The following is a 25,238-nucleotide window of genomic DNA, read 5'->3' as shown; positions in this document are numbered from 1 at the left end:
TCAAAAGCAGCTTATTGTTCATGTAGTTTTGAGTCAGTGCAGCCTGGCAGGCTCTCTAACACACTGTGTTAGTGCATTTTACACTGTGGAGATCCCTCAGAGCGAGAGAGAGAGAGAGAAAGAGAGAGAGAGAGAGGCCCTCTTTGGAAAACAGATACATCAGTGTGCCTGTACAGTGTACAACATCGCTGTGAGTTAATCAGTTGGAAAATAAAACGGTGGGATTCTAATAAGTCATTTGTCAATTTTTACAACCCCCAGACACATTGATCCATGGGGATTAATGAAGATGCCTGATATTGTTGTAGATATGAACAGGGGAGACGGTGGGGACAGTAATCAGTCATGTTGGAGATTTGTCCTACCTCGTTTTCTCTTCCTGGGGAGTCACTCCATACAGGGGCTCACTTCATCTGAGGAGGAGAGCGAGAGACAAGTATTAAAACCCAAGAACTCTTCATTCCAACGCCTATACATGCACATACATGCTTTACTGAAATCCACACATTTGGATGCGGGCCTCATTACATCATCTGCAATGGTTGATATAATGTAGCAAGCCTCCAGATGATGCAAAAAGAAAATGTGCACTTTTGTTCACTCTTGCCCTCTCTAATATAAAAAAAGGGCCCCATATCATCATCTGGGGAAGGGGGGTGGGGGGCCGAGGGAGGGGCGGGAGGGAGGCTATAGTTGATGAAGCCCATTCAAGCATGAGGAGCAGGTGTGGAATACAGTTAACCACTTTTGTGAATATTTCAGCACAGTTTGCCAATGATAATTTACTTAGTAACCCTAAAATCAGACTAAGGAGGGGATTTTATTGGCAGATTTGACCTTGGAGTTTCTGTTAGCTGAGACTGACTCGACACATTCTTGTCGACTGGAAACTAAACCAACTCAATTGCTTTCCTTTGACACCTCAGTGGCAAAAATTACATGGCATAGATGTAAAAGATATCTGGGTCCAACACTGTTGGCATGAAGACTACAGTAAAGGGTCAAAGTAGCTAACAGGAGAGAGAAGATGTAGTCAAGATTCCTTATTCATACGTAAAATCATATGTATGGCTTACAGTATAAAGGTATCAAGTTCATGACTGCTGTAAATGTGGTTTTCCCTCATTTGCTGGCATTTAAAAGTGAAGTGCAGTATGTCTTTTATGTGGCATCCATTTACATTACCCAGCTCCTCTGAACCATCCAGACACAAACTGACTTTGGCAGAACCAGTTGAGTCACTCTTAAATCCTCTCAAAAAGTTTCCTAACCTTGAGAGCCCAAGCATCCCCGAAAAAGTAATAATAATTCTAACCTGATCTTCCTACTTATTTTATATCTCCCCTCAGCAACCTAACTTCTTCTCGGCAACAGTGCAGTTATTAATTCATGAGGCACTAATTAGTTCTTTGTTTAATTTTGTGTTAAACAGACTGACCGGAATGATAACGACTCGCGCTGTAGCGCTTCGGTCCCATGCCGCTCCTGTTTGCTACAACAAGGGAGCATCGTGCGACTAGCATGATGAACCCAATTCCCTTCTAAGTTGCACTTCATTAAGTCAAAATGTGACAAGGAGCTTAGAGGAAGAACTGGCAGATCTGATCATACATAACAATGCAGGCCCAGTAAGTTTGGGGGGGTAGGGGGTGCTGGTGAGGGGGGTAGTGGATTCCAGCATGCATGTTGATAATTTTCTATTTTTAACCCTTGGGGGCCGTCTTTCATTTTCCTTTAATTGTTTTTGTTCAGAGCTGCAGTGTCCTCTTTTTAAATTGCAGCTCCTATCAACTCCCCTGATCAACCCCCTGTGCAACATTGCAGGCAGACAAGTAAACAACAGGGTTGCCCTTTTCCATGATGTAGTGCAGACGGTATGCTCCAGTAAAATGGGTGACACTTTCCCATTGTACATACTGTATATAGGCTTCTATTTAAAAGGGATAGGTACGTGACACGTCAGCATGGCTGCAGTGACAGTCAAAATGAACTTGAAACATAACGTTTTTGGCCTTGTAAGTTGAGAAACCTGCCGGGCGACACCAAAGGTAAGAGGCAATGGCTCATCCTGAACGTAGGAATGCATCAAGGTGGTTCCATTCACCCATATTTGCATACCAACTCTAAAATGTTATTGTTGAGTACGCATTTGAAAAATCTATTGCGTGCGTAACTCAAATATTTATGATTATCAGCAGAGCTGGTGCCAAGTAGTTTGAAGGCTTATACTTAAATGTCACAAAAAGTGCAAGCAAAAGCCACACTAACACTTGATATGACACTAGGGCGTATGCTTTTAACTGACACAGCTCCTGAAGATCAAGAACAGTTCTGTACCCAGCAGGTAGACCCCTCACTAAACTGCACTATCAATGACTTGGTAAATGTGGCAGATAGACATTTCTGTTTGCAAACTGGGGGGGGGAAATTTTCACTGCAAATCATTAGCTGACAAGCTCCACTAAGATGTTTAGCCTCTCCAAGAATCTCCCCACTGTCTGAAGATATGATAAAATCAAAAAGCAGACAAGTAATTACACTGTATAATAGGCAAGATTGGCATTTTCAAAATCATTTTCATGTGGATGGAAATGACATTGCATAGACTATTCTGTATTCACTGGTGCAGATAAATAAACAAGGCATGGAGAAGAAGGGGGGCATACAGAACGCACAGCACAATGGCAAGCAGGTCAGTAATTAGAAACTCTGTTTGCACAGTAATAATTTTAATATATTCATCAGGAAACAGAGCATGCCTAGCATGATAAAATCCCATCAAGGAACATATCCCGACTGTCTTAACCTTTTAAACAGACTGGCAGCGCATTGTTGAGAACCTCAAAGAACAAACTAACTAAATAAATAAATAAATACATAGAAGTTATAACACATGCAGCTATTCCCCCCTATATTTTGAAAGATCAACATGAACAGTTGACATTATAACATGACAGGGATATGCAACCCTTCCCATATGATCAGATTCTTCAGTATTGATCAGTACCTGTAGCTAAATGTACTTCTGCAGCTTATGACTACCTTTATCCAAATGTGAACAGGCTCAAGCCTTCCACCACTGAAATGGATTCAGCTTTGATTGCGTGAGTGTAAAGAGCAATACATGTGTATAACCTTGTTTGTTATTGAGGGTGGCGGCGGTGATGCTATGGAAATTATTGCAAATTGCTTAAAGGAGTCCTGACACGCAAAAACCTTGACCTCATGATGCCATTTCCCAAAGACAGAATAATGCGTAATTGTTAGAGGAATTCAAGGTGGAGCAAAAAGGTAATCGCTGTCAACAACATTTTTACTATAAGATTACTTTGAGCGAAAATAGCTCAAAGGCATTCATGTGTGAAATATATTGCTGCATGCATACCAAAAGTGCATGTTATGTTAATGTGATGAACACACCTAATGCAAACCAAACCCACACAGTAAAATATTTTTTCAAACTTTAAATCAGTGAACAAGTCAAGCTGATAGATCACACCTCAGTGTTTCTAAGCGATTTTCGATTCTGACAAATTCAAATAACAGGAACACACAAACAGGCACTCCATTGAGCAGAGCAGTTTAAAATAATAACCCTGTTTGCTGTAATGATTGCCAATCTATTGTCTTAGTTTCCTGGTTTCATTTCCCACACATAAACTCAGAAACTTACAAGTTTACATGACCTCATTCCAAATAAAACAACCTCTAATTACATGAAGTGGAAGCCATACTACCAGAATAAACTTCTCACTGAATAGGCTTCTCCTTGGTGTCTTTTGGCCTGTGTGTTTCATTCTAACTGACTTTTTGAACACATTACACAATGAGAAATTGACCATTTACTCATGCATATTTGACAGCACCTAGTAGGCCCCTTTTTGTGCTGTCAGTTCTGGCTCCTATTCTCCTTTACCCCTAGGAGAGGACAGAGCTGGGGGCTTGAGGGCAGCTACCTCCACAGTCCCGCTGTCCCCTCCTCGCCTAATTTTTGTTGTCCAGCCCTTTGAAACCTCAATCTCACGCAGAACCTAAGAATGGTGAGCCATGTGCAACAAGTGCCGGTGCCATGGAAACCCCCGTTTTCCCCCCAAAATATTCCTTTTTATCCCTTTTGAAGACCTGTCACCGGGCAGAGCAGGCATCACACGACCCCGGGCCTAGCCGTGACAAAGCCTATTTTCTGCCTGCTCCTTGATTGATTAAAAAAGACTTTTTAGCAAAACCATGTTAAAGGACAAAAAAAGTGACACACAGAAGAAAAGGCCCTGGGGGATGGCCCAATCAGACGGTTTCCCCAGTAATATTGCACAGAAAAAAGAACAATATCATAATCGCCACAAAGGAAGGGTCAGGCCAAGCATGAAACTTGACAACAATGGTGATTACCAAGATGATAGAAAAAGTTTGGGATTTGGTGGGTAGGTTAAATCTAACTACACACAGTATAATTGGATTCATCTGCATAAAGTGTGCACTTTCTTGATCCATAACCTGCAGGTTATATTCAAAAACTGTTGTAGAATTTAACTCTGAAACCACTGAAAACCTCTCCAGTATGCTCCTAGATATTTTATACAGCAACATTAAATGTGTGAACCTAAACACACTGACTTCCCTTTTTGATTTATGACACTCTGCCCAGCCACTACAAATGATGGCACATTATCTCAGCATATTCACACTCTAGTATACCCCTTGATTATTATAAATGCTTTTTGCATTAGGTTCCCCCCATTCTCGAGAGAAAAATTATACATGTTCTGTTGTGGTTCATGTGTAATATGGGATCAATATTCTATGCATTGGACATTTCACTCCTCCAGTTGACCTAAGTGACAGACCATTTAAAACACAGAGAGACTGGCTCAGCTGGTCTGCACGGCACCAAAGGGAGACCACATTATTAATTTATCTCAAAAGCACAGGTCAATATGAGGAGTGTATTGCTTACATGTTTTTAGAGGGTTTGTTTTTTTTTGCCGGCTTTATGTTATATAGCTTTTAAAAGCCGGCTTCCTCGTGTGATTTGATCGCTGAGAAGGAGATGTCAAACGGGATAGTATGAAATCTATCGGTGTATGGCTTAATTTGTCTTACCATAGTGAATATAGAGGTATATTCAGCAACATTAAGAAAGAAAGCTGCTGCTCTCCCTTTGTTTCTGTCTGGAGATGTGGAGGAGATATTTACCAAGACGATTGGGGGGGGTGGCAGGGGCTGGAGGGAAGGGGGGGTGCAGAGCAGAAGCATTAGAAGCGTCCGCACATGAGCAATTAGTATTCCAGATCCTGATGGTTCTAAACACAAAAAGGCCTCACCAAATCCCCACGGCGGAGGTGTCAGACGGAAAATGACGAAAATCTGCTCCTTGACAGGGAGTCATTTATATTTTAGCTTCGTTCCATTATCTTAACGAATCCATCATCAGCCAATGCAATATTAACAGCAGAAAATCAACTCATTAGATCCAGGGGGATTTAATCAAGATTGCAATCATGTATGCGGTTCCTGGAGAGTTGGCTTCTTTTTTTTTTTTTCTTTTTGGTCCTTTCCACGTAATTGCCGCATCTCAGATCTTAATAAATTATTCTCGATCTGAGATTGATGCCTTTTTTTCCCTGCCTCTCACGCCATGCACTCACCGTCTCCAACTATAATATTTACCATAAACATTATTATGTCATGGGCACACAGTTTAAAATGGCCTTTAGCTAACTCGCAGAAGTAATTGGCTTCTCCATTTCTCTCTCGTTTCCTTGCTAATTGCCCAGTGATATTGCTAACAGTTCCCTCAGAAAGAGAGAAAAGGCCTCTTTTGCACAAGCTGGGATGTGTTGCCAGGATTTTTCAACCTTTGCATGTAAATGTAGCAGGAATTTCCAGTGTTTGATGTTGCTTAACAAGTCAAGCAAGCAGATGAAAGAACATTACACATTTGATCTGTAAAACTGCATGTGAAACCCCAACATCAGGGAGAAAACAGAATGGGCTCAAATTTCAGGGAGAGAAATTTCAATAGCTATTTTAGTCATGTCACCACTTAGCAGAAAAGGAGCTGCACAGAAATTGCCACAGACAGATAATACTTCAAATCTAAGTAAAGTCTTGACGTTTAGCTAGGCAGAGGAACACAAGCTCTACACTGTAACTGTGTACACGTAATATTAATGTCTGCATAGCCACAGATTCTTAACATTTATTATTAATAATCAATTTTGCTAACAGGTCTAAATCAACAAATGTACTAAGATAGTACCACTTCAACAGTTCAAAGAGCAACACATAAGATTCAATCAACAACTCAAAGATCAAGGTAATATAACTTGATAATATTAGATGGTACTGCTACTCAAATTAACAGGTATCATAACCTCACTGACCTGGGCAGCCCACTCTATGTTTGTGAACATAATAAACTCTCTCCCATGCTAGAAATCAGAGTAGCAAAACTCTAGTCTGTGAGGCTGAAGTTGACAACTCCATCAACAATGACAAGGAGATGACGAGTTGCTTTTGACTTAGTAAGTAAAGTACAATACTGTGACTAGCGTTTTCTCCTCACATTAATCGGCAAATGTACAGATTGACCTGATTACCTCGGAAAATGTTTATATTTACCACCCTGCTGGTAAATGTGTATATTTATTATTCATCCACATTTATTGTAACATATACATGTGAAGAGGTGGGGCTAAGTGGGAAAAACAGGAAATCAGCGTACACACTTGTCCTCATTGTTGCCAACACGGCGAATTCATCGCTAGATTTAGCGACTTTTAAAACCCCCCTGGCAACTTTATTTCTCAAAAGTTTTCTCACAAACAACAAATCTGGCAATTTATTCCAACCATGGATTTACACTAGATTTATCTGATGATCACAGTGCTTTCATACACAGCGCAGTCCCTCCCTCTGCAAAGAACAGGGACTGGAGTTTATATATTGATATGCAAATTAGCATATGACATCATCTGGCAACTTCTAGCAACTATTTGAGCAGCCAATAGCTACTTTCCTTGGAAAAGAGTTGGCAACGCTGCTTGTCCTCCACTCACACGTTCCCATCTAAACTGTACAATTTTAGATCCTCAATGAACCAAAACGTAATATCTATTTTATATTTTTGTTGCTCTGTCACGATATGAGCTATATTGATTCATATTTGGCTTTCTTAACTGTAAAATGTTAACTTTAACATTAAACATTAAACGTTAACTTAAAGGATAACTTTGTAATGCTAACAGGCATAAACAGAGACTAGCTAGCGAAGTTAGCCAGCCAGTTCATACAGAATACCACAAAAGAAGAATTAATTTGTTGGTCTTCCAACATAAAACAGTTCTGAAATCGGTATTTCTGACTCTCCTTGAAACCAAAGAACCAGTGCTCTTATCTATTATGTCATCCCAGCATAAAGCTTAGAGCTGCTTCATTGAGACAGAGTGTAAACATACCAAGTTTGTCTAAATGTTTACTTTCAATTATGCTTTTTGATTCTGAACTAGAAAATGTATCATTATCCCCAGAAGATCAAAGAGATTCTACATACAGTACATTCGTGTAATCACAAACTTTTCTTTATATTGTCTCTGGTTGTGGGAGACAATGGTGAATGTTCATCAAAAAGTCAGAGGCTAACATATTTCAAAGCTGAAATCTGTTGGTATTCCCGTTTAAGTGATCATTTATGTCTCAAGCTCATTATCGACTGACTAATAATATCAATTATTGCCATTAAATAAGTGAGAATTGTTTGTTTATTTAGTGTGCAGTGCTTTCTATCCAGCATAAGCCCACCAGCCTCTGCACCTATCCCTCATCCCTGCAGCAACAGGGCTTCTTCCCCTCACAGACAGGATTAACTCCTAACATGTTCAACATGATCCAAAAGTGTAAAAACTGTCAAAGAGACCTTTAATCTGCCTATGGAACAAAGCCTTTTGTACAAGGACTAACCTGACCTTGTCACTGCGAGTTTAACTTGCTGTCTGTTAGGCAATATAAAGCCCTAGCCAGCCCTTCTCCACCACTCCCTCCCTCCAGCCCTCCTTCCCTCCTTCCCTCCCTCTATGCCGCCGTCTCTCTCCCTCTCCCTTTGCACAGAACTGGGGTTGTGTAGCTGCAGCTCCAAATGCTGTGTTAATCCCTGTGTCTCTGAGATGGCCAATAGTAAATCCGAGTCCTCAGTAAACCAATCTCGGAGTTTTTTATCTTGATTTATTAGATTACGAGTCCCGGGTCCCTGAGTCCCTACAACACATACTAATCCTAATCGGAATAGACAAGTATTAGCCCAGTTCAAGGGGAGCTATACTGCAACTGTGGCCAACTTTCAGTATGAGGGGAACTACAGGCTTATAGGCTTGATGGGGCTTTTTATCCGTTTTCTTTTTTTCTCCATTTACATTAGCAGAATGAGTGCGTAATTAAATACATAAATCCTGACACACAAACCCTCAAAAGGCCTAAAACCACTGAACCCCGTCCAGTTTGGCTTTCTTTTCCCTGCACAATGAAGTTACTGAGCCAAGCCCAATCATTTGTATTTTTCTCAGATTTTTAACAGTGAGCAAGGCAAACATGAAAGTCCCATTGAAAACAATTGCAAGAATTAATTTTACATCTCAGTGAATTCAAAGCAGTGTTGTCAAATCATGAGCAGCAGGGCTAAATATCTAATTTCCCTTGGCCCAGAGAATGGGCTAAAAAAAAAAAAAGCAATAAATCACTTTTTATCTGTGATAATAAATCTCATATCATTAGAAAGGTTGGTGGACGCGTCCAGAGAGGCCAAAACAATAGAATTGGTCAGATTATTGTTCCTAAGTTTATACCAAAATGATAGGATAGTCTCAATTATATTGAAAATTGCTGGTCTCGCAATGCTTTCAACCAATCCAACAATGTGAATGGGAATTGGGTTAGGCTGGATGGAGTCCATGTGACACATGAGGCCAGGACTGGGGAACATTCAGAAGTGTCTGCTTGTACACTAATGCTGGTGGCAGCTGTTCGTCTGCCAAATACTGCAGCAGCAGCAGCAAGGATATCCTGAAATACTATTGAAAACCGCTAAACCTCCTCCTCGCTGATGTAAAGCTATACTGCTGCTCGGCGCCAGCACAATCACTGATCAATCTGGGAAAGTTAAAAATGGAGCCAGGTTTGTGGACTAAATCTGCTGCTTTTCAGCCTGGAAGGTCACACTGGTGGTCTCAGGAGGGATGTCCAGGTCTAACCGGGAATATTTTCACAGTATTTGATAAAGTTTGTTTTGACAAACTCAGTACAGCTTATGTGTGTGTATGTGTGTGTGTGTAGAGCTGAACAATTAATCGAAAAAAATAAATCGAAATCGCAGAGGCTGCAATTAATTGCTTAAGAGAGAGGGGCGTCTAAAATGTATAACAAGGTATTTTAGTGCTCCATAATCTTTGGTCCATGAATCAACTACAGTATTGGTGAAAACCTTTCATCATACTCAAACTCAGTAAATCCTGCACACTGACGTCTATTTTTTTTTTTTAACAAAATCACTTTTCTTTAAACAAGTTTAAAGTTCTCAAAAATTTGTATCAAGAAAAACTTGTGAATCACAGTTTAAATCACAACTGCATTATTCTGTCAAATAATCGCAATTTGATTTTTTGTCAATATCTTTTAGCTCTATATACGTGTGTGTATATGTGTGTGTGTGTGTGTCTGGTCGTATATATTTCTGCCCCTGCATGAGAACATGTAGATTTTCGTGGCATCACCGCAGCGCAGAGGTTGCCCCTGCCCGCTGCCCTCGGGGGTGACAGGGGAGCTAAGGGAGATGTGACAGCCATGTCTGCTCCCTGTATGTGTTTGTTTGCCCCTGAAAATGAGACACCGGTTTCACTGCGGCCCCCTGGGCATGTTTAGCTCTGCCTCTACCGCATCGCCTTCATTTGATACAAAGTGGAAGTCCGCCCGATAATAATATGTATCTCTACTGGTGGGGTGAAATAGATACATATACACTTCGCAGTATATAAAAAAACCCACAATCCCATTGATTAATTCCCACATTTCTCAGTTTCAAACCTACATTTGAGATAAAAATAATGTTTCCGCTTTTTGTTGCATGGCACTACAGTTCAATCATAATACAGTAAATCATGTAAGAAATACACTGCATTCTATGGAGTGATATACAATGTAGGATAATGCTGTATGTTGGCCATAAACAACCTAATATCGCGTGTGAGGTGTTATATAATGAAAAAAAAAAACTATGATGCAGTGCTTATGTGTGCCAAATAAAAGTGTGGAATGGATTCCCTTTGCTCTTGCGCGGTGTCCTTCAACCCAAGTGTCACCAAGTATACTTTGCAAGGAATATTCATTTCCTTAGGAAGACCTCGTCAGCCTTGTGACCCAATCCATATCCATTCTGTCCTGTCTGCCCTCCCCTAGTCTCTGCCTCTTTTCTGTAAGTGGCAGATATTTCACCTGCCTATCAGTTTCCCTTTAAACGTGCTGGTATATGCAGGAAAGGCGCCCATGTAGGGTCACTGATTGTCCTCTACCAGGTCCTCTTTGAAGCCACTGTCTTGCTGGCTCTACCTCTCCCCCCCCTTCTTCTATCACTCAAATTACAGCGTGTAGAGGTCGCTGGTAGAAATGGGTTCAACAGAGCTGATTAACTTTGATCTAGCTTTACATATTATTGAAAGAGTAATTCTACGAGTCTTGGGTGGCTCATGATCTACAAAGTGAACCATAAAATCAGGCTTCCCTAATTTATATTTTCAACAGGAAAACAGCAGGCTCTTTTATTTTTCCTAAGTGTCTGGAACAGAGCCTGGAAGACGTTCGGCAATGTAGTGTATTCTCGACTATAGAGAGAAAATAGTGTATTTGCACAAGTACATTTGTGTATGCAGCCCACACAAGATCCAGTTTACTACCAAATAATGGGAATCAGATCATTTCCATGCAGAAATGCGTAGAGGGAAGGAAAGCAGCTGCTTCAATGTGAGGAAGGTAGGAGGAGGTTAAAAGGAGTCAATGGAGGCTAAAGAGACAGCAGGTCTACCGATGACAGAAAGAGTGGCCAGGGACTGCAGTTCAGGACTTCTGGAAACCACATCAAACAGGCCATGGAGCGCTGCCAAGATGAACACACACCAACTGTTGCAAAAAAAAAAAAAAAAGGAGGAGAGAGAGAGAGGAAGAGAGGGCGGGGGAGAGAAATGGAAAAAGAGGAAGGTTTAGTAACAAGATAGAGATGTGTGTGTGAGAGGGCCAGAAGAATATGGAGATAAAAATTCAGAGGCAGTGGCACATACTGCAAGAGGGAATATCAGAAGAGAAAGAAGAGGAGAAATGGGGGAAACAAGTATACTCTGGATACTCTGACACTGTTAGATATCAATCTGGGATGTTCTGAGTTATTTTGTGATATAGTGTTATAATATTTGTTTCTGGTTTCTTCCTTGGTTCCTTCAACCTGCCTCATCTACTTCTACTTCAGTTAGTGACTACATTTCCCAGAATGCCTTTCAACAACCCCCAGAGGAGGGCCGTGGACTTGCTGCTTTCAAACCAATGTGGGAGTATGGGCATATAAATATAGCTGGCAAGTACAAATGTAATAAAATGTTTGTGACAAAAACACAAATCTGACAATAGCGATTTTATATGGTCTTTTCTCTTTTGCCTTGTTTCAACACTAGAGAGTGCAAGGCTAGCAAGTTTTATCTTGGGTCATCACACTTCCGGTGAACCCAGCTGAACTCACTGCTGCGTTGGACACAAGATGGACTCCGCCAAACTGATATTGAGGACGCTCCGTCAAATTTTCAGTCTGCTATGTGGCAACATTTTGGGTTTCCAATGAAGGAAGAAAACAGCAGCAAGACAACTGACAAGACTGTTTGCAAGTATTGTAAGAAGCCTTGCCTACCAGGGAACACTAGCAACACGCTGCACTGATATATGGTTAAATGTTGCGTTTAAGTCTTAAATATTCTTTCAGAGGTAATAATACAAATAATAATAATAATAACTTCATTTATATAGTACTTTTCTTAACATGGTTACAAAGTGCTTTGTACTACTTTTCTAGTGAGAAATTTCCCTGGTCGTGCAGATTTACAGTATACTTTACTATTTTTTGGTTGTTTTTTTACTCTTGAGGTTTATTTGGGGATGAAACTGGTCTTAAATTTTATGTGAAGAGGCACTTTATGTGAAGAAGCTCTTTAAGCATTTTTTATTTAACTTACAGAAACCTGTAGTCGGTCTGTATTTTTGGTTTGTTTTCCCTTAGAAATAAATCATGTCTTCATTCAGATTTTGCTCAAAAAATCACAATATTATCGTTACATTGAGATGAATATATCATTACACCCCTACTAGCAAGCTAACTAGTTTGTGAACACTGGGGCGTGTCTATGGCCGTGGCCACGCCCCTTACTCAAAACACAACACCTTGTTGCTGCATTGCATTCTGGTCTATTGAGGCTAGAGAAATAGGTATCTCTTCCTCTTTTACGATGGATTTCTCCCTGTATGGTTATTGAATGTTGGTGCAAAATGGTGAATCTAGAAAGAAACCCCTATTTGACTGTGAGGGACTGACACCAAAATCTGATGTTTACTGCTGATGTTTTAGATAGCTTAAAAAAAAAGTCTGCTATCAAACTATTTGAACATGACGTCACGTTGTCTATGTTTCGCTAGTTCTGTGTGAATAAGAAAAATACACCACCAAATTTACCCCCAGAAATCCAAGGTACATTGCCAATAGCTGTTTTATTTTAACATTGTTTAAGTGATTTAAGGTGGATTTTTCTTTATAAATAAACAGAAGCGGCCCATATCTCAGTGCTTCAGTCAATCTTGTTCCACAATCTAGCCAGAAACCAGGCCCCGCAGCCTGCAGTCAGGCCCCGTTCTCAGGCCTATCAGGAACCAGCCACTTGTTCAGAGGAGCACCTGACTAATACCCACTATAATGTCACTTCTATATTTGTATCCTGCTAATCTGCTCTCAGGCTCCAATCTTTTCCACTTTCTTGCAAATTTATCACTAGACTGAAAGGCCGGTGCCAGATCCTAAGTGCCTCACCCTTTTAAATTAAATAGTGGCATTTGTGATAAAGCCACTAAATTCCTTATCTAACTGCCCTGAAGAGTCTTTCAAGGCAAAGTGTCACTTTTCCTAAACTGGAGCACTTGTGACGCCGTACACCCCACCCTACCCAACCACCACACATACATACAAACACACACACACATAAACACACACACACACATACACAGAGCTTGTTTGTCAGTTTTTTTTGTCCTCTTTTCTAAGGAGAGAATCAGGTCAAAAATAGAACAAAACACCAGTGAGGCAGTGATAGCTATTTTTTACTAAGTGGAACCATGAATAAATAGACTGGCAGTCTGTATGGTTTTCATTCACAATTCAAACATAGTTAACTTACTGAACTAAGTCTCTATTTTTTTTCTTTCCATTACCAAATCATGTCGCTGTGAAGCACTTTGTAACGGTGTGTTAAAAAAAAAAGTGCTATATAAATAAAGCTTTACTTACTAAATATCTGTATACACTATAAAGAATATCTGTGAAATAGCAGTCAGCAGTTGAATCATAATGACTCTTCTGTAGACAGACTATCATACGGCTGGTGAGCAACTCCATGCTACAATATCCGAATATATGACAGAGAGACAGAGACTTGTGGAGGAAAGACTTCAATACTGTGCTTCACCACCAATTACGTGGGAAGTTATTCAATTACTCAGGCAGGTGATGCGCTTCGATAAGCCTGAGGCAATGACATAATATGTCTCTCTGTGTGCCTTATACATAGGCAATCCCATGTAATTTTACCTAAACTAATACAATGAAGCCCAACTTGAAATGTGCTATTTTCACTCCACTCAAAGGGAAAGCCCTTGGCCAAACACACTATCTTAGGTTATGTTGTCCTGTCCCTGGACTCACAGTAACACTGGCCTGTCAATAAATTTCTTGTTCACTTCCTTCCCATTGTGGATTCATTACCTAATAAGGCACTGCCTGAATTCTGGGTTATTTTGAGAATGTGTGATAATGCTCACGCTAACTTTGTCCCTCTTTACAGATTACAGCAGTAGGCAAGCCGAATGAATGGCAGATTTATCAGACACAAGGAAGCTCCTGCAGAGTAAAACGACTGCAAATGATAAATTAAAAATAATGATGGCTGTATATAGTTTATACAGTGTACATATATAAAGCATTGTGTGCTTATGTATAAAGCCAGATGCAGAAAATAGTGGCAATGTAGTTAGTGTAAGGCACAAAATTCAACAAACATGTTTAAACTTTCATTAGCACAAGTAGTAAGGAGAAGATTTAGGTACAACCAATTTCTCTCAAACACACAATGAAAAAAATTCTACATTGTTGAGTGTTTTCTTTTTTCATTGCCACTGCTGTTGTTTTCAAGCTTACATTGTTTTTAGCCTTTTCTTCAGTTTCTAATCTCTTTTTGATATGGTGAGATGTGACTTCCTACCCCAGCCTGTTCCATTGTTTTCCTGCGTTTTTAGAGGAATGAGATTAAAACAAACTGTTCCTATGTAGAAGGTCAAATAACATTGTTACGAAACTCAGAAAATGAGACAAAGGTAACAGCATGAGGCCAACAGTGTATTCCTGTCCCTGAGCAAAGCCCTGTAAACTTCACAGCAAAAAAACACCACTCTGTTGATTTATAATTAAGAGGAAAAATCTTCAGTTTGGCTCTGTGGGCTCCTTGCACCGATACTTCCTCTTAATCTCAGTCTCCTGTGTTTATTTATCAGTTTTCAAAGATGTACGCTGAAGGACTCCTTGATTATTTAGACAAGACACAGGAGTATTTCCTGGGCCAACAGAGTGAAATCTCTGATGCAGGGATCTAAGCAGGCAGCTTGCTTAATGCTTGACCCTTGACCTCTCCTGGGTAATAATGCCTCCATATCTATCCTCACACACGTAGCGGCACAGCACAATCACATATTCAGATGCCTGGAGACGTTTCATGCAGCAGTGTGAAACACTGTCAAATAACCAAGCGGTGATACAAAAAGTCTCTATTTCCGGTGATGTTTATGTCATGAACGATTTTGGAAAAGTATTGTAATATGTCTACTTTGTCAAAATAATTAGAAGAATACAAATAGAAATGACTATCACGCCTGGGTGCCGATATAAAGTGAAATCCAACAACAGCATGTTGTTTTTGTGTGAAGTTAGAAAACATTAACACCCCCCCGCCCCCCCCCTCCGCCCCCCCCAAGTTCCAGTCCCTGACCTTTTCTGAGATGTTCTGCTCTCCCTTCCCTTTTTTCCTTGTGCTCTCTTTCAAGAGGAAGCAGCACTTCCAGGAGTCCAGATTTCCCTCTGGTTAACATGTCTGGCATTTTCCATTTTCTTCACTTTTTTCCACACATTCGCCCTCTCAGCTGTTCCTCCCTTTAGTCATACTCATTTCACACAATTCATAAAATATGCCGCAAAGTGATGAAAGCAGCAACTGCAAGCTGAGAACTGCTTGCAAAAATAAAGGGCTCTCAGAATAGATAAATAAAATCTCTGTTATCCAGCTGCCCTCCCTAAATCACTCCCAACCCCTTCAACAAGTGGTCACAAGCCAGGGCATAGCAGACTCTTTCAATAGCACAAGACAACCACAAAAGAGGATTCTTTAAGATTCCAAAACTGATTGCTCAAGTTTTACAAGTAAAAACTGGGCTGAATCTGTATCTTTGAACATAATTACAGTATGTCCTTGTATCATCCTTCCTGTTAGTGAAGTAACCGCTTGCTGCCCTGCGTGCATTCCTGGGAAAAAAACACATTCTGAAAGAGGGGAAGTGGGAGGTTTTTCAGACTTATTTTCAGTCAATATTTCAGAACTTCAGCTTTTCTGAGAGGGGAAACTGAGAGGTCTATAAAGCACACAGAGCACACAGAAGCGCAGTTCAAACATTCCCCATATTTCACATATCAATCACAGCGGGGGGGGGGGGGGGTTCAGATGGGGGCGGGGGTTCACGTGTGGAAGGAAGTCTCAGTAAACCAAGAGGTTAAGCGCTGTAAAAATCTGCTTATTTTCTTTTTCATGTTTTGTTTAGCGAGACTGAATCCCACAACTACACGGCCTGCCAAAGTGATTAACTTTTTACGGCGTTGGCATTGCTGCCTCGGTTTCTGCAGAGCAGTCCCCAACACTTCATCTCCGAAGGCCCGAACACACACTCACAGCCACAGCGCACAAGCAAGCATAAGTTACCAGCGTTATTTAACATGTGCTGTTAAGAGGCTGCCAGATTTTGAACCAGCTGCTAAAATTAGAGCATTTTAGCTGTTTTGGAGATTGATCAAATAAGCCCTGAATACCCCCAGCACAGTGCAGAGAAGTTGAATGAAAACACTGTTAAAACATGTTGGAGTGGAATTCAAATGCCTTACAAATGAGATATGAATTATGGTGCGATTGGAGCGATAACATTGTTGAGCTGTATCAGCCTTTCAGCAAAGCAAATAAGGGTAACATTTTCTTTAGTAAATTTCAGCAAGGCTTCTCAAATTCTACTCATAAGGGAAAAAAAGATAAAATCATTAAGAAATCACAGCAACATTTTGGTCTCAAACTAACAACTGCTTCCCACATAAAGCCAGAACATTTTCTTGTCTAATCTTGTTAAGGTGTTTGTGACTGTGTGTCCATGCATATATACAGAAGGTATTGTGGTTTCTTTGCCTCCACACAGCTAAAAGGGGGGGGGGGGCATTGAGCGAGCGCAGTGGTCAGACTCACCGAGACAATAAATCCACAGCCAGCCCAGGCATGGTCTCTGAAATCCCTACAATCAGGCTGCAGATAAATGGTATTTTGTGCTGACTGCATTGTCTCCTGCCTCTATTCTGGTAATCTAATGCGTTCAACATGCTCTTGGTCACCTTGACTTTGGTTGCCATAGTGCTCAACACAAACATATCCCCACCCAGAAATACACCAAATAAGGCTTGGGGGAAAAATCTCATAATCAGAAGGCGCAGAGGGAGAGGCAGATATACCGTAAAATATAGTGTAAACAGGTCAAAGCTATTCCACTGTGTACATATACAGTACTTGGAGGAGGTTACTGGTGACACACGCGCAGACTGGCTAATTAGTATACAACAATAATTGTCCTAAGCTCAGCTATTGTTGACTCAAAGAAAATGATAATTGCACGGGCATCAACAAAAAATAAATTGAAGTTCTTCAGAATAGAGAGGTCTTTCAGGACAAGTCTGTTTGTACTGAAAATGACCTTTAAACACTTTCCTCCAACACAGAGGAATCAGGCTGCAAGGCAGCCGTCCTGTCTAGCTGTCGACCCCGGCAGATGTGAGTTCTGAAGAGTTCAAAAGAATTCTGCATGGGGGCACCGCCATTTACATAATCCTCCAGATATATTCCCCTGCAACCTAATCAAATTATTCACAAGTCTAGCCCCTAACTATGTAGACCCCGCGATACACAGCCTTTCCATTACCAGCCTCTGTGCCTTAATCGTATCGAACCAACCAATGTCAATTTTCCCTTTAGAATGGCCAACAGACGCCGCAAACAAAGCACGGTTGTGTCTGACACACAAAGATTTCAGACAAACAACATCTTTACCCCCCCCTCCCGCCTTGTCCACTTTGTTTGGCATTTCACATTGTCCTGGGATTTTATTTACTTTTGAAGAACAGAGCACACTAAGAGAGACAGAGAATTTTATCGCCAGAAGTACACAATCTGAAGACAATAGGACATTATGTTCAAATGATGCTTTCAAGGGAAGTTGGTTGTTGTAGTAATTAGCAGAGCAGAGTTGGAGCTATTGAACATAACTTTGAAAGACAACTGCAGATGACACAAGGGATTTCGGTAATCATGGGGTTGGGCAATAAGTTCCCACAGGGCCTAATCCGAAAAGAAGATAAACAAAATTGCTGATTCAAATATATGTATGATTTATGCCCAAACAAAATTTACAAGCTTCAAAATTTGGCATACTTGAGTCTGGCAAATTGCTAAACAGGAACCCTAATTTTTTTTGCTAAATTCATATAGTTTTTAAATTGCTGGATGTCCTCTGTGGGATTTCAATAAACATTCATGCTGTAAATAAGATACAGCTCAATTCAGAATGACAGAACACAAAATATAGATTGCAACATAACATCAACATAAAAGTGTAATTTATTGTTCAATTCTCTTTGTAGTCATTTTGACTTTTCCCAAGAAAAAGACCCGTAATATTTCATTGATTAAAATCCATTGAAACAATGTTGAAATAATGAAAAACACAAATGATACCTTATAATAAGCACTTGATCTAACTGCTCCTTCATTTCATTGCTTGTGGCTTAGCTTTGTTTGAGTCTGAGAAACATCATCCCATTGTTAATCAGCCTGTTGTTGCTTTGTGTTCAATCTGCTGCCGGGGGCTAAAGGGTTAATGGATCAGCCAAAGTTTATATCCTATATGCGGTCAATTTTCAATGACTTCTTTTCCCACATTGAAATAAACTATTTTATGTCTCCAAATATGCAGATCATTTTGCTTAATGAAAGATGCTTGACGTCTCAGATCCAATTAATATGCAAATGCAAGTGAGGATTTATTTGTGACATTCTGTATGGGTGAGAGAAAACAAAAAGGCTTCTTAACAGTAACACTAATTGCTGTGACTGATTGTCACATATCATCATTCACTCTGAATCTCCTAAATACCAAAATTCAGATGAAAATTCTCACATGCACATAGATAGATTTTTTTGTTTTTTTTTATTTTACAAAGGAGAAGTGTACATCAACATGCCGTACTGTGCATCATGTCTTGTATTGGCATGACAAGAGCTTAGGCATAACCAGTGCCATCCTCCACAGTCTGTTAAAAGGTGGATAAATAAATTTCATAGAATAAAATCTGTTACTATAGATCTATATATGGGAAAGGAAATCAAATCTTTGTTTTTAAGTTTAAATATACAGTATCAGGACTGAGCGGGTACTCACTGTTTACAGTATATCCAAACGGTCCATCAAATATTTTGGGTTTCAAATGCCGTTCACCTTTAGGTGGGATAATATGTCAAAATGTGTATAGACTCACATTGGAGCATTTCATTCCTTCTTCTGATTGCTCATTACCGCTTTTTAAAACAATACTGCGAAAAAGCTGTACTCACACAGCTGTAATGCCCACATTAAGTGTCACATATAGACAGCTTTTATAGCTTTCGCACGTCCTTTCTATGTCCCAACTCCTCAAAAAGCCAGACTGATGCAATTTATCTTCGGCATGAAAAACCTTCAATCAGTGATGTATTTATCACTGTAAAATAAAATCACTAATGTAACTCAACTATTAAAATCCTTTAATGGATGAAGCAATATACTTTGCTGTTTGCATCATCCTCAAGCTTTAATGCCCAAGGCACTATACAGTATAGGGCTTGCATTTTCAAGTGCTGTAAAGCGTGACTGACACCCAGTGTGACATGTGGCTTCAACAAATAGGATCATGTTTTGTTAAAAAAGGTACTGAATTATTTTCCTTAGGCAGGCATGTAAAAATATTGGTGGGAACGATCAAGCAGCTTCCAGGCTTTAGTAAGATGTGATCACTGTTCCAACACTATATAATATATATAATACTGGCAAATAAGTCAAAAATGTTTGTATGACAATAACAGAAAGGCAGTGGTGCTACATTCAAGGTTGTGTTTAAGCTTCAAGTATGAAGAGAATACCCAATACACTCCCACACTTGAGTAGTTGCTTTGTCTGAACAAGAGAGCACATGTAGTGTGTGTACGCCACCGGACAACCTTTCGCCATTTCATATAACATCATTGAGCGGAGCGATGATTTAGTGCATCCCAATCGAGAAACACTTCCTGGGCCGTAAAAACAACAATCAGCCTCTTTGGATTAAAAGGCCATATCTCCTTTAACAACAACCGGGAAAAAAAAAAAAAGATGCTGACTGGCAGTAGGGGTAGGCAAAATAAAATGATCCACTGACATCTCCCATAATGCTTTTAATCCTCTTGTGATATCTTTATAGCTCTTAGCCTGGCTTTGTAAGGCGGACAAACCTCTCTGCTCGGCTCAATGTGAGTTCAAAGAACGGCATTTGGATATTATCTGAGAAGCTGCTTCCCCATAAAGATGGAACTGTCCAAGATTTGATAATCAGATGCCTAATTGTACTTTCTCTGAACTACATTCTTGATCCCTATTCTTGATATCAAACTTGAAATTTTTTAACATTTAAGAACCTGATACAGAGAAAAGGCTATTCACTTTTCCAGATAAACTGGAAAATTAGTATTGACAACTTTCACTGCGGAGGAGGGTTGAGGAGTGCAAGTATAAACAGTAAGAAGAAATAACAAGACCATTGGCAAATGCAGAGTAGTCATCCTTAAATTTACAGTACTTCTGCAAGAGATGCACTGACTCAGTAGAAAGGCATGCTTACACCTCTGTGTCTTGCTGAAAATTATAACTCAGGCAGTAGGGTTGGTAATTGGCAGAGACTTGAAACTTCAGGAGAACAGATACAAACTATATCATACGTGCATTCTGCATATTTGCATTATTGTTATGGTTCAGGGGAAAAAATTGAACCAAAATTTGATTTAATATTTCTGTTTTAGTGCACCGAACTGAAGGACAATAAAACGTAAAAAACAAAAGCCCACATAGCCCACAAATGAACATGCATGTTTATGTGCTCTGATGCCAAGAAGCTGCAATAAATTGCATACACATAGGACAAAACATATGAAGTGATATTTCACTTTTTTTTGTGAGCATACCGCCAAAGATCAGCGATAATGTTTGCCCCAGAGACCCATAGTCAGGACCTGCTTCTTCCTTTCACTCTGAAAACCAACAATAGTGTAAAAATTGTATGTCTAATACATCCACAAACAAGGAAAAGTAAATCTAGGTAATATTATTTCATCCTGTGTCAGTTTCCAGGAGGTAGTTTTCTCTGCTTGTGATTATTGTTATTGCCAGCTGGTGAAAAAGCCTGAATGCTGGTGGTGACAGAGGTTGACTGCTCCTGAAATTTTATAATGTGTGCTGAAAAATTTACCAAAGTAAGATATTGTTTTTCACACACACAAGTGGTGTATGTTACTCTTACTATGTTGACTCGCAGTGAAATTTAAACGTGTGCAGTTTTGACGTCTTCAGCAGGTTTAGTAGCAGGCGGTATGGTATGGAACATTTGACTGGCATCTGGTCAAATGAACAAGCAAACTTGTCATGTTGCCAGGGTGTTTTAGTATCAAATTACAAAGCTTGTTTATGGAGTTTGCTTTTAATCAAATTCTTCTTTTTTTTGTTTTCAAACATCTTCTTTGAAATCAGCATCTACCACCTTCGTATCCACTGAACAGATATGGTGCACCTGCAAAAGCTAAAAAAAATAAAAGATAAAAGTGAAAAATGACAGGTTGCATTGTATTATAGCTATAAAATAATGTCCAATTATCAGTTAGTTTCCTATTTTGCTTCTGAACCATGAAAGGAAAAATTATATTCCCAAAACCCCATGTCAGCAGAATGACTGTACAGTATTAACACTAGATAGACTGAACATATTCATACCCAAAGCTTAACAAGACGCCACAAAGTCTTGAGCAAACGTATTGCTTGTGTCTGAATCTGTCAGTGTTTGTGTGTGTACTTGATGTCTGTTTGCATGCCGACCTAGCCTCAGATTGCTGTTTGAGGATGTAATTGCTCTGCTCCTCTCCTCCTCGGAGTGGCCCAGGATGGATCTGCGCGGGCTGTTTAGCAGTCAATGGCCGGTGCAGATTGTAAACAGATCTCCCATGAATTGCGGGTTTAGCGGTTTTGTGAGTCTCCAAACAAGGTTCTACCGATAACGCCATTCTCTCCCTGACAAAATCAGCCACTTTGCTGCAAGGGTGTGATTTGAGAGGTGCCAGTCAATGTGATTGACAGTATTAATCCCCCACAGGAGCAAATAGGAGGAGAAAACAAACCATGCCCTTATAGAAAACATGTCCCTGTTTAAATCCTACTTTGAGTAAATATTTCACCCATCTAATTGCACAGTTAAGTACACTAGTGATGTTTTTAGAGGTTAAAGAGAAATTAAATTGCATAATTTGCCAAATTATTGTTTCTAAAAAACATTTGCTTTCTTGCGATAATTGACATTGAGAATGGGAGAACTGTAAGGGCATTCCACACATTCACATTATAGAAATTCAACCCCATACTGGGCTGTCACAGACAAACTGTACACAAGTGATAATGAGAAGTATTTCTATGCATAGTTTTACCACATATAAATATAGAGGATGGCACCTTAAATGCCAGTGTTTCCACGACTTTCCATTTGCTTTCCACATTCATCCTTGATTTGTGTGCTGCCATCCTGATTAAGACCTGAGACAATTGCACAGCTCTGACACACAAAGCACACTGTGGCTTTTAAATTAAACATTAAGCTTTGTTGGCCAGTAGGAAAGCAAGTCATCAAGCATTAAGCACACATATTAATTTTCAAAGAACCAGCGGTAATGGGAACATCTCGGAGACAGTGATGCTAACTTGCCCGAAGCTGACAGGAAACTCATATTAAATACGATTCTGAAACATGTTAATCCAAAATTCTTGTTTTTTAGACTTGTTCTAACCTGCATACGTCCTTTATGCAAAATGCATTACTCCAAGAAAACACTTAACATGAAGTCATGAGCCAATCCATGTCTAAAGACAAAACCACTGACAGAGTATTTCGATTTCATGGGGAACACTGTGGGAGTTGTGATAAGGCTGATGACACAACCAAGGGAGACACTGTAGATTTGTGGAAAGTCTACTGTGCAATTCGCAAAGCTTTCAGTTGGTATAGTCTGTCTGACAAGAGAAAAGTACAAAAAAGAAAATGTAAATAAAGAAAATTAGAATTACACAGCAAAATCTTGAGCCTTTGATAGTATGTGATGCCATTTGGATTGGTTCCAATTTCATAATTATACTTTAGCAAGAAAAAAGGGGTATATTTACAACAGGCGCAGTAAGGAGCAGCTTCTTGATCTGAATATTAGACCCACAGTTACCTCTGCAATCTAGTAAAGTGATGCACATTGGACTGCCAGCAAGTATTGTCAGATTCACAGAGTCGGTTCTTGGCTTGGAACTCGATTACTATCTGGTTCATATCAGGCATCAACTGTAGTTTGTATTCTTGTGTCGGCGTATCGCTATACCTTACTGTTGTTGGAGATGAAACGGACACTGAGTGATGCAACCCATTGTGAGAGCAAAATACAGACTTTTATCAAAGCAAATCATTGTATGTGGGTGGAATATATGCAGAATAGCTGATGATGATGATAGCAAAAGGTTTTCTCTACTATGTTGGACATGCAGTTCATGACCAGGTGACTTAGGGCATTGTCACCCAAAAATAGAGACATTCTATATTAAATACATAGCAGCAGTTAGTCCAGCAAGCATAGAGAACATAGTTGGGATAGAAGCACAAGCTCTTTCCTTTTTTCCTTCCAAATGATGTGAAAATGGCCCATTACAGCAAGGAACAAAGAGGATCGGCCCCATGTTAGAGCCAACCGCTCACTGATGCCCTAGTGACTCGGCCAGCCACTCTCCCAAGGCCTACTCCTTGATTAAATGCATAATCCACTACTCCCCATCCCCAATGATTTAGTGTGCCTTTAAATCAGCTTGCGCACACATAAAAACCTCAAATAAAAATCACCAAGAAAAACCATTGCACTCTAACTGTTCTATTAAAATGATACCCAGCCCAGCCTTTCTTCTCTGCAATACCGTTTATTCCACATGAATGCATATCTTCATTTTTTTCATAGGTATGCATATAAAATATTTAAAGTTTAAAATGTCACCGTTGAAACATCAAATGCAGGAGTCTCTCATTAATCAGCAAGGATGGAGGTTCTCTTTTAAGGTTATAACCCTTTGAAAGAGCAAAAATTACATTTTTGACCTTGAAGATGAGACAAACTCATAAACGTAAAATAATTTGCAGTTTAAAGGGGAAAGAGATATCGGTTACCTCAGCCAGCAGTGCTCTGGGTTGTCAGGGAGAGACCAAACAAGTCTCATTTTCATATTTACATCCAAGCTGTTGAGATTAATTTGAAATCACATCAAGAAAAAAGAAACAAAACTCAGAGAAAACATCAAAAGGGGCAACTGTCGAACTTTCAAATCCATGGGGCCCTAGCTATCTCCAATGTGTGAAACACAGACTTTTTTCTTGGAGTTTTATTAAATGGTGCATGACATTTTCATTACTCAAGGAAATTAAATTGACTAATTTTCTTACAAGCCCTGTACGTCTGCTATTTTAGGGAGGTGCACAGAACAGAGCAATTGTTTCAACACCTACACAAAAGAAATGCAAACGTGGATCTGCCCTCGGAAGAGAAAGGATTTCAAAGCCTTATAAGAAATGTGTTCTTTAATAAGGGGAATTGGGGTTTTGATCTTTTTCTTAAACTGGGTTTTGACTTATGCCTAAATGTTGCTTCCATGTTCATTCATTTCAAAACACCTAAACATAAACACATTCAAATATTCACAACACAAATATGATTCTTCAGTAGTTTGGTTCATCTGAAATTGATAATGGCAATGAGATTTTGATATTTTCTTGTTATTCCCCACTTTGATGAAATATTTTGACAATGACGTTTTTCAAAGATGCCAGCAGATGAAACTAATGGGACTAATAAGGTAAACAACACAATCACTTCAATGTCCCAGAATCCCTTAGATGCAATATGAGTGAAATCACAGTATGCTTGCAGTTACAGTAGTTTGTGCTGATAATGCACAAAGAAAAGAAAGGTCTATCAAACGACAGACTTAAAAAGACCCATCTTCAGGGTTTTTACTAGGTTTTTGTTGCATCATTAATCGTGGGAGAACTGAGGGTGAAGGTCAACTTTTCCCTTCCACACGGACATTGAGCGCTAAACATTAGACCACATACACAAAAACATCTTGATATACAAACCACGATTAGAGGGACAAGCCCACACGAGTATGAAAGATTCAGGACAGAAAAGCATAAAGGTTTGCTCAGACTCTGCGAGGACGGCTGAGGAAAACATGGAGTCAGGCAGGACCTCGGC

General features: G+C 39.7%; 1 long non-coding RNA gene across 1 annotated transcript in view; it reads right to left on the bottom strand.

Moving 5' to 3' along the window:
- Positions 1-365: 365 nt before the first annotated feature.
- Positions 366-25,238, bottom strand: part of LOC139644676 (uncharacterized) — a 76,464-nt gene continuing 51,591 nt past the window's right edge. The window contains exon 4 of the long non-coding RNA XR_011695203.1: positions 366-413. This is a non-coding gene — a long non-coding RNA (uncharacterized lncRNA). The remainder of the gene's footprint in view (positions 414-25,238) is intronic.

This window comes from Centroberyx affinis, unplaced genomic scaffold (genome assembly GCF_046629955.1).
Source record: "Centroberyx affinis isolate AG114_WGS23_722 - 3 ecotype Tasmania unplaced genomic scaffold, CSIRO-AGI_Caff_v1 ptg000772l_1, whole genome shotgun sequence".
NCBI classification, from domain to species: Eukaryota; Metazoa; Chordata; class Actinopteri; order Beryciformes; family Berycidae; genus Centroberyx; species Centroberyx affinis.
This window is presented reverse-complemented; position numbering and strand designations above follow the sequence as displayed.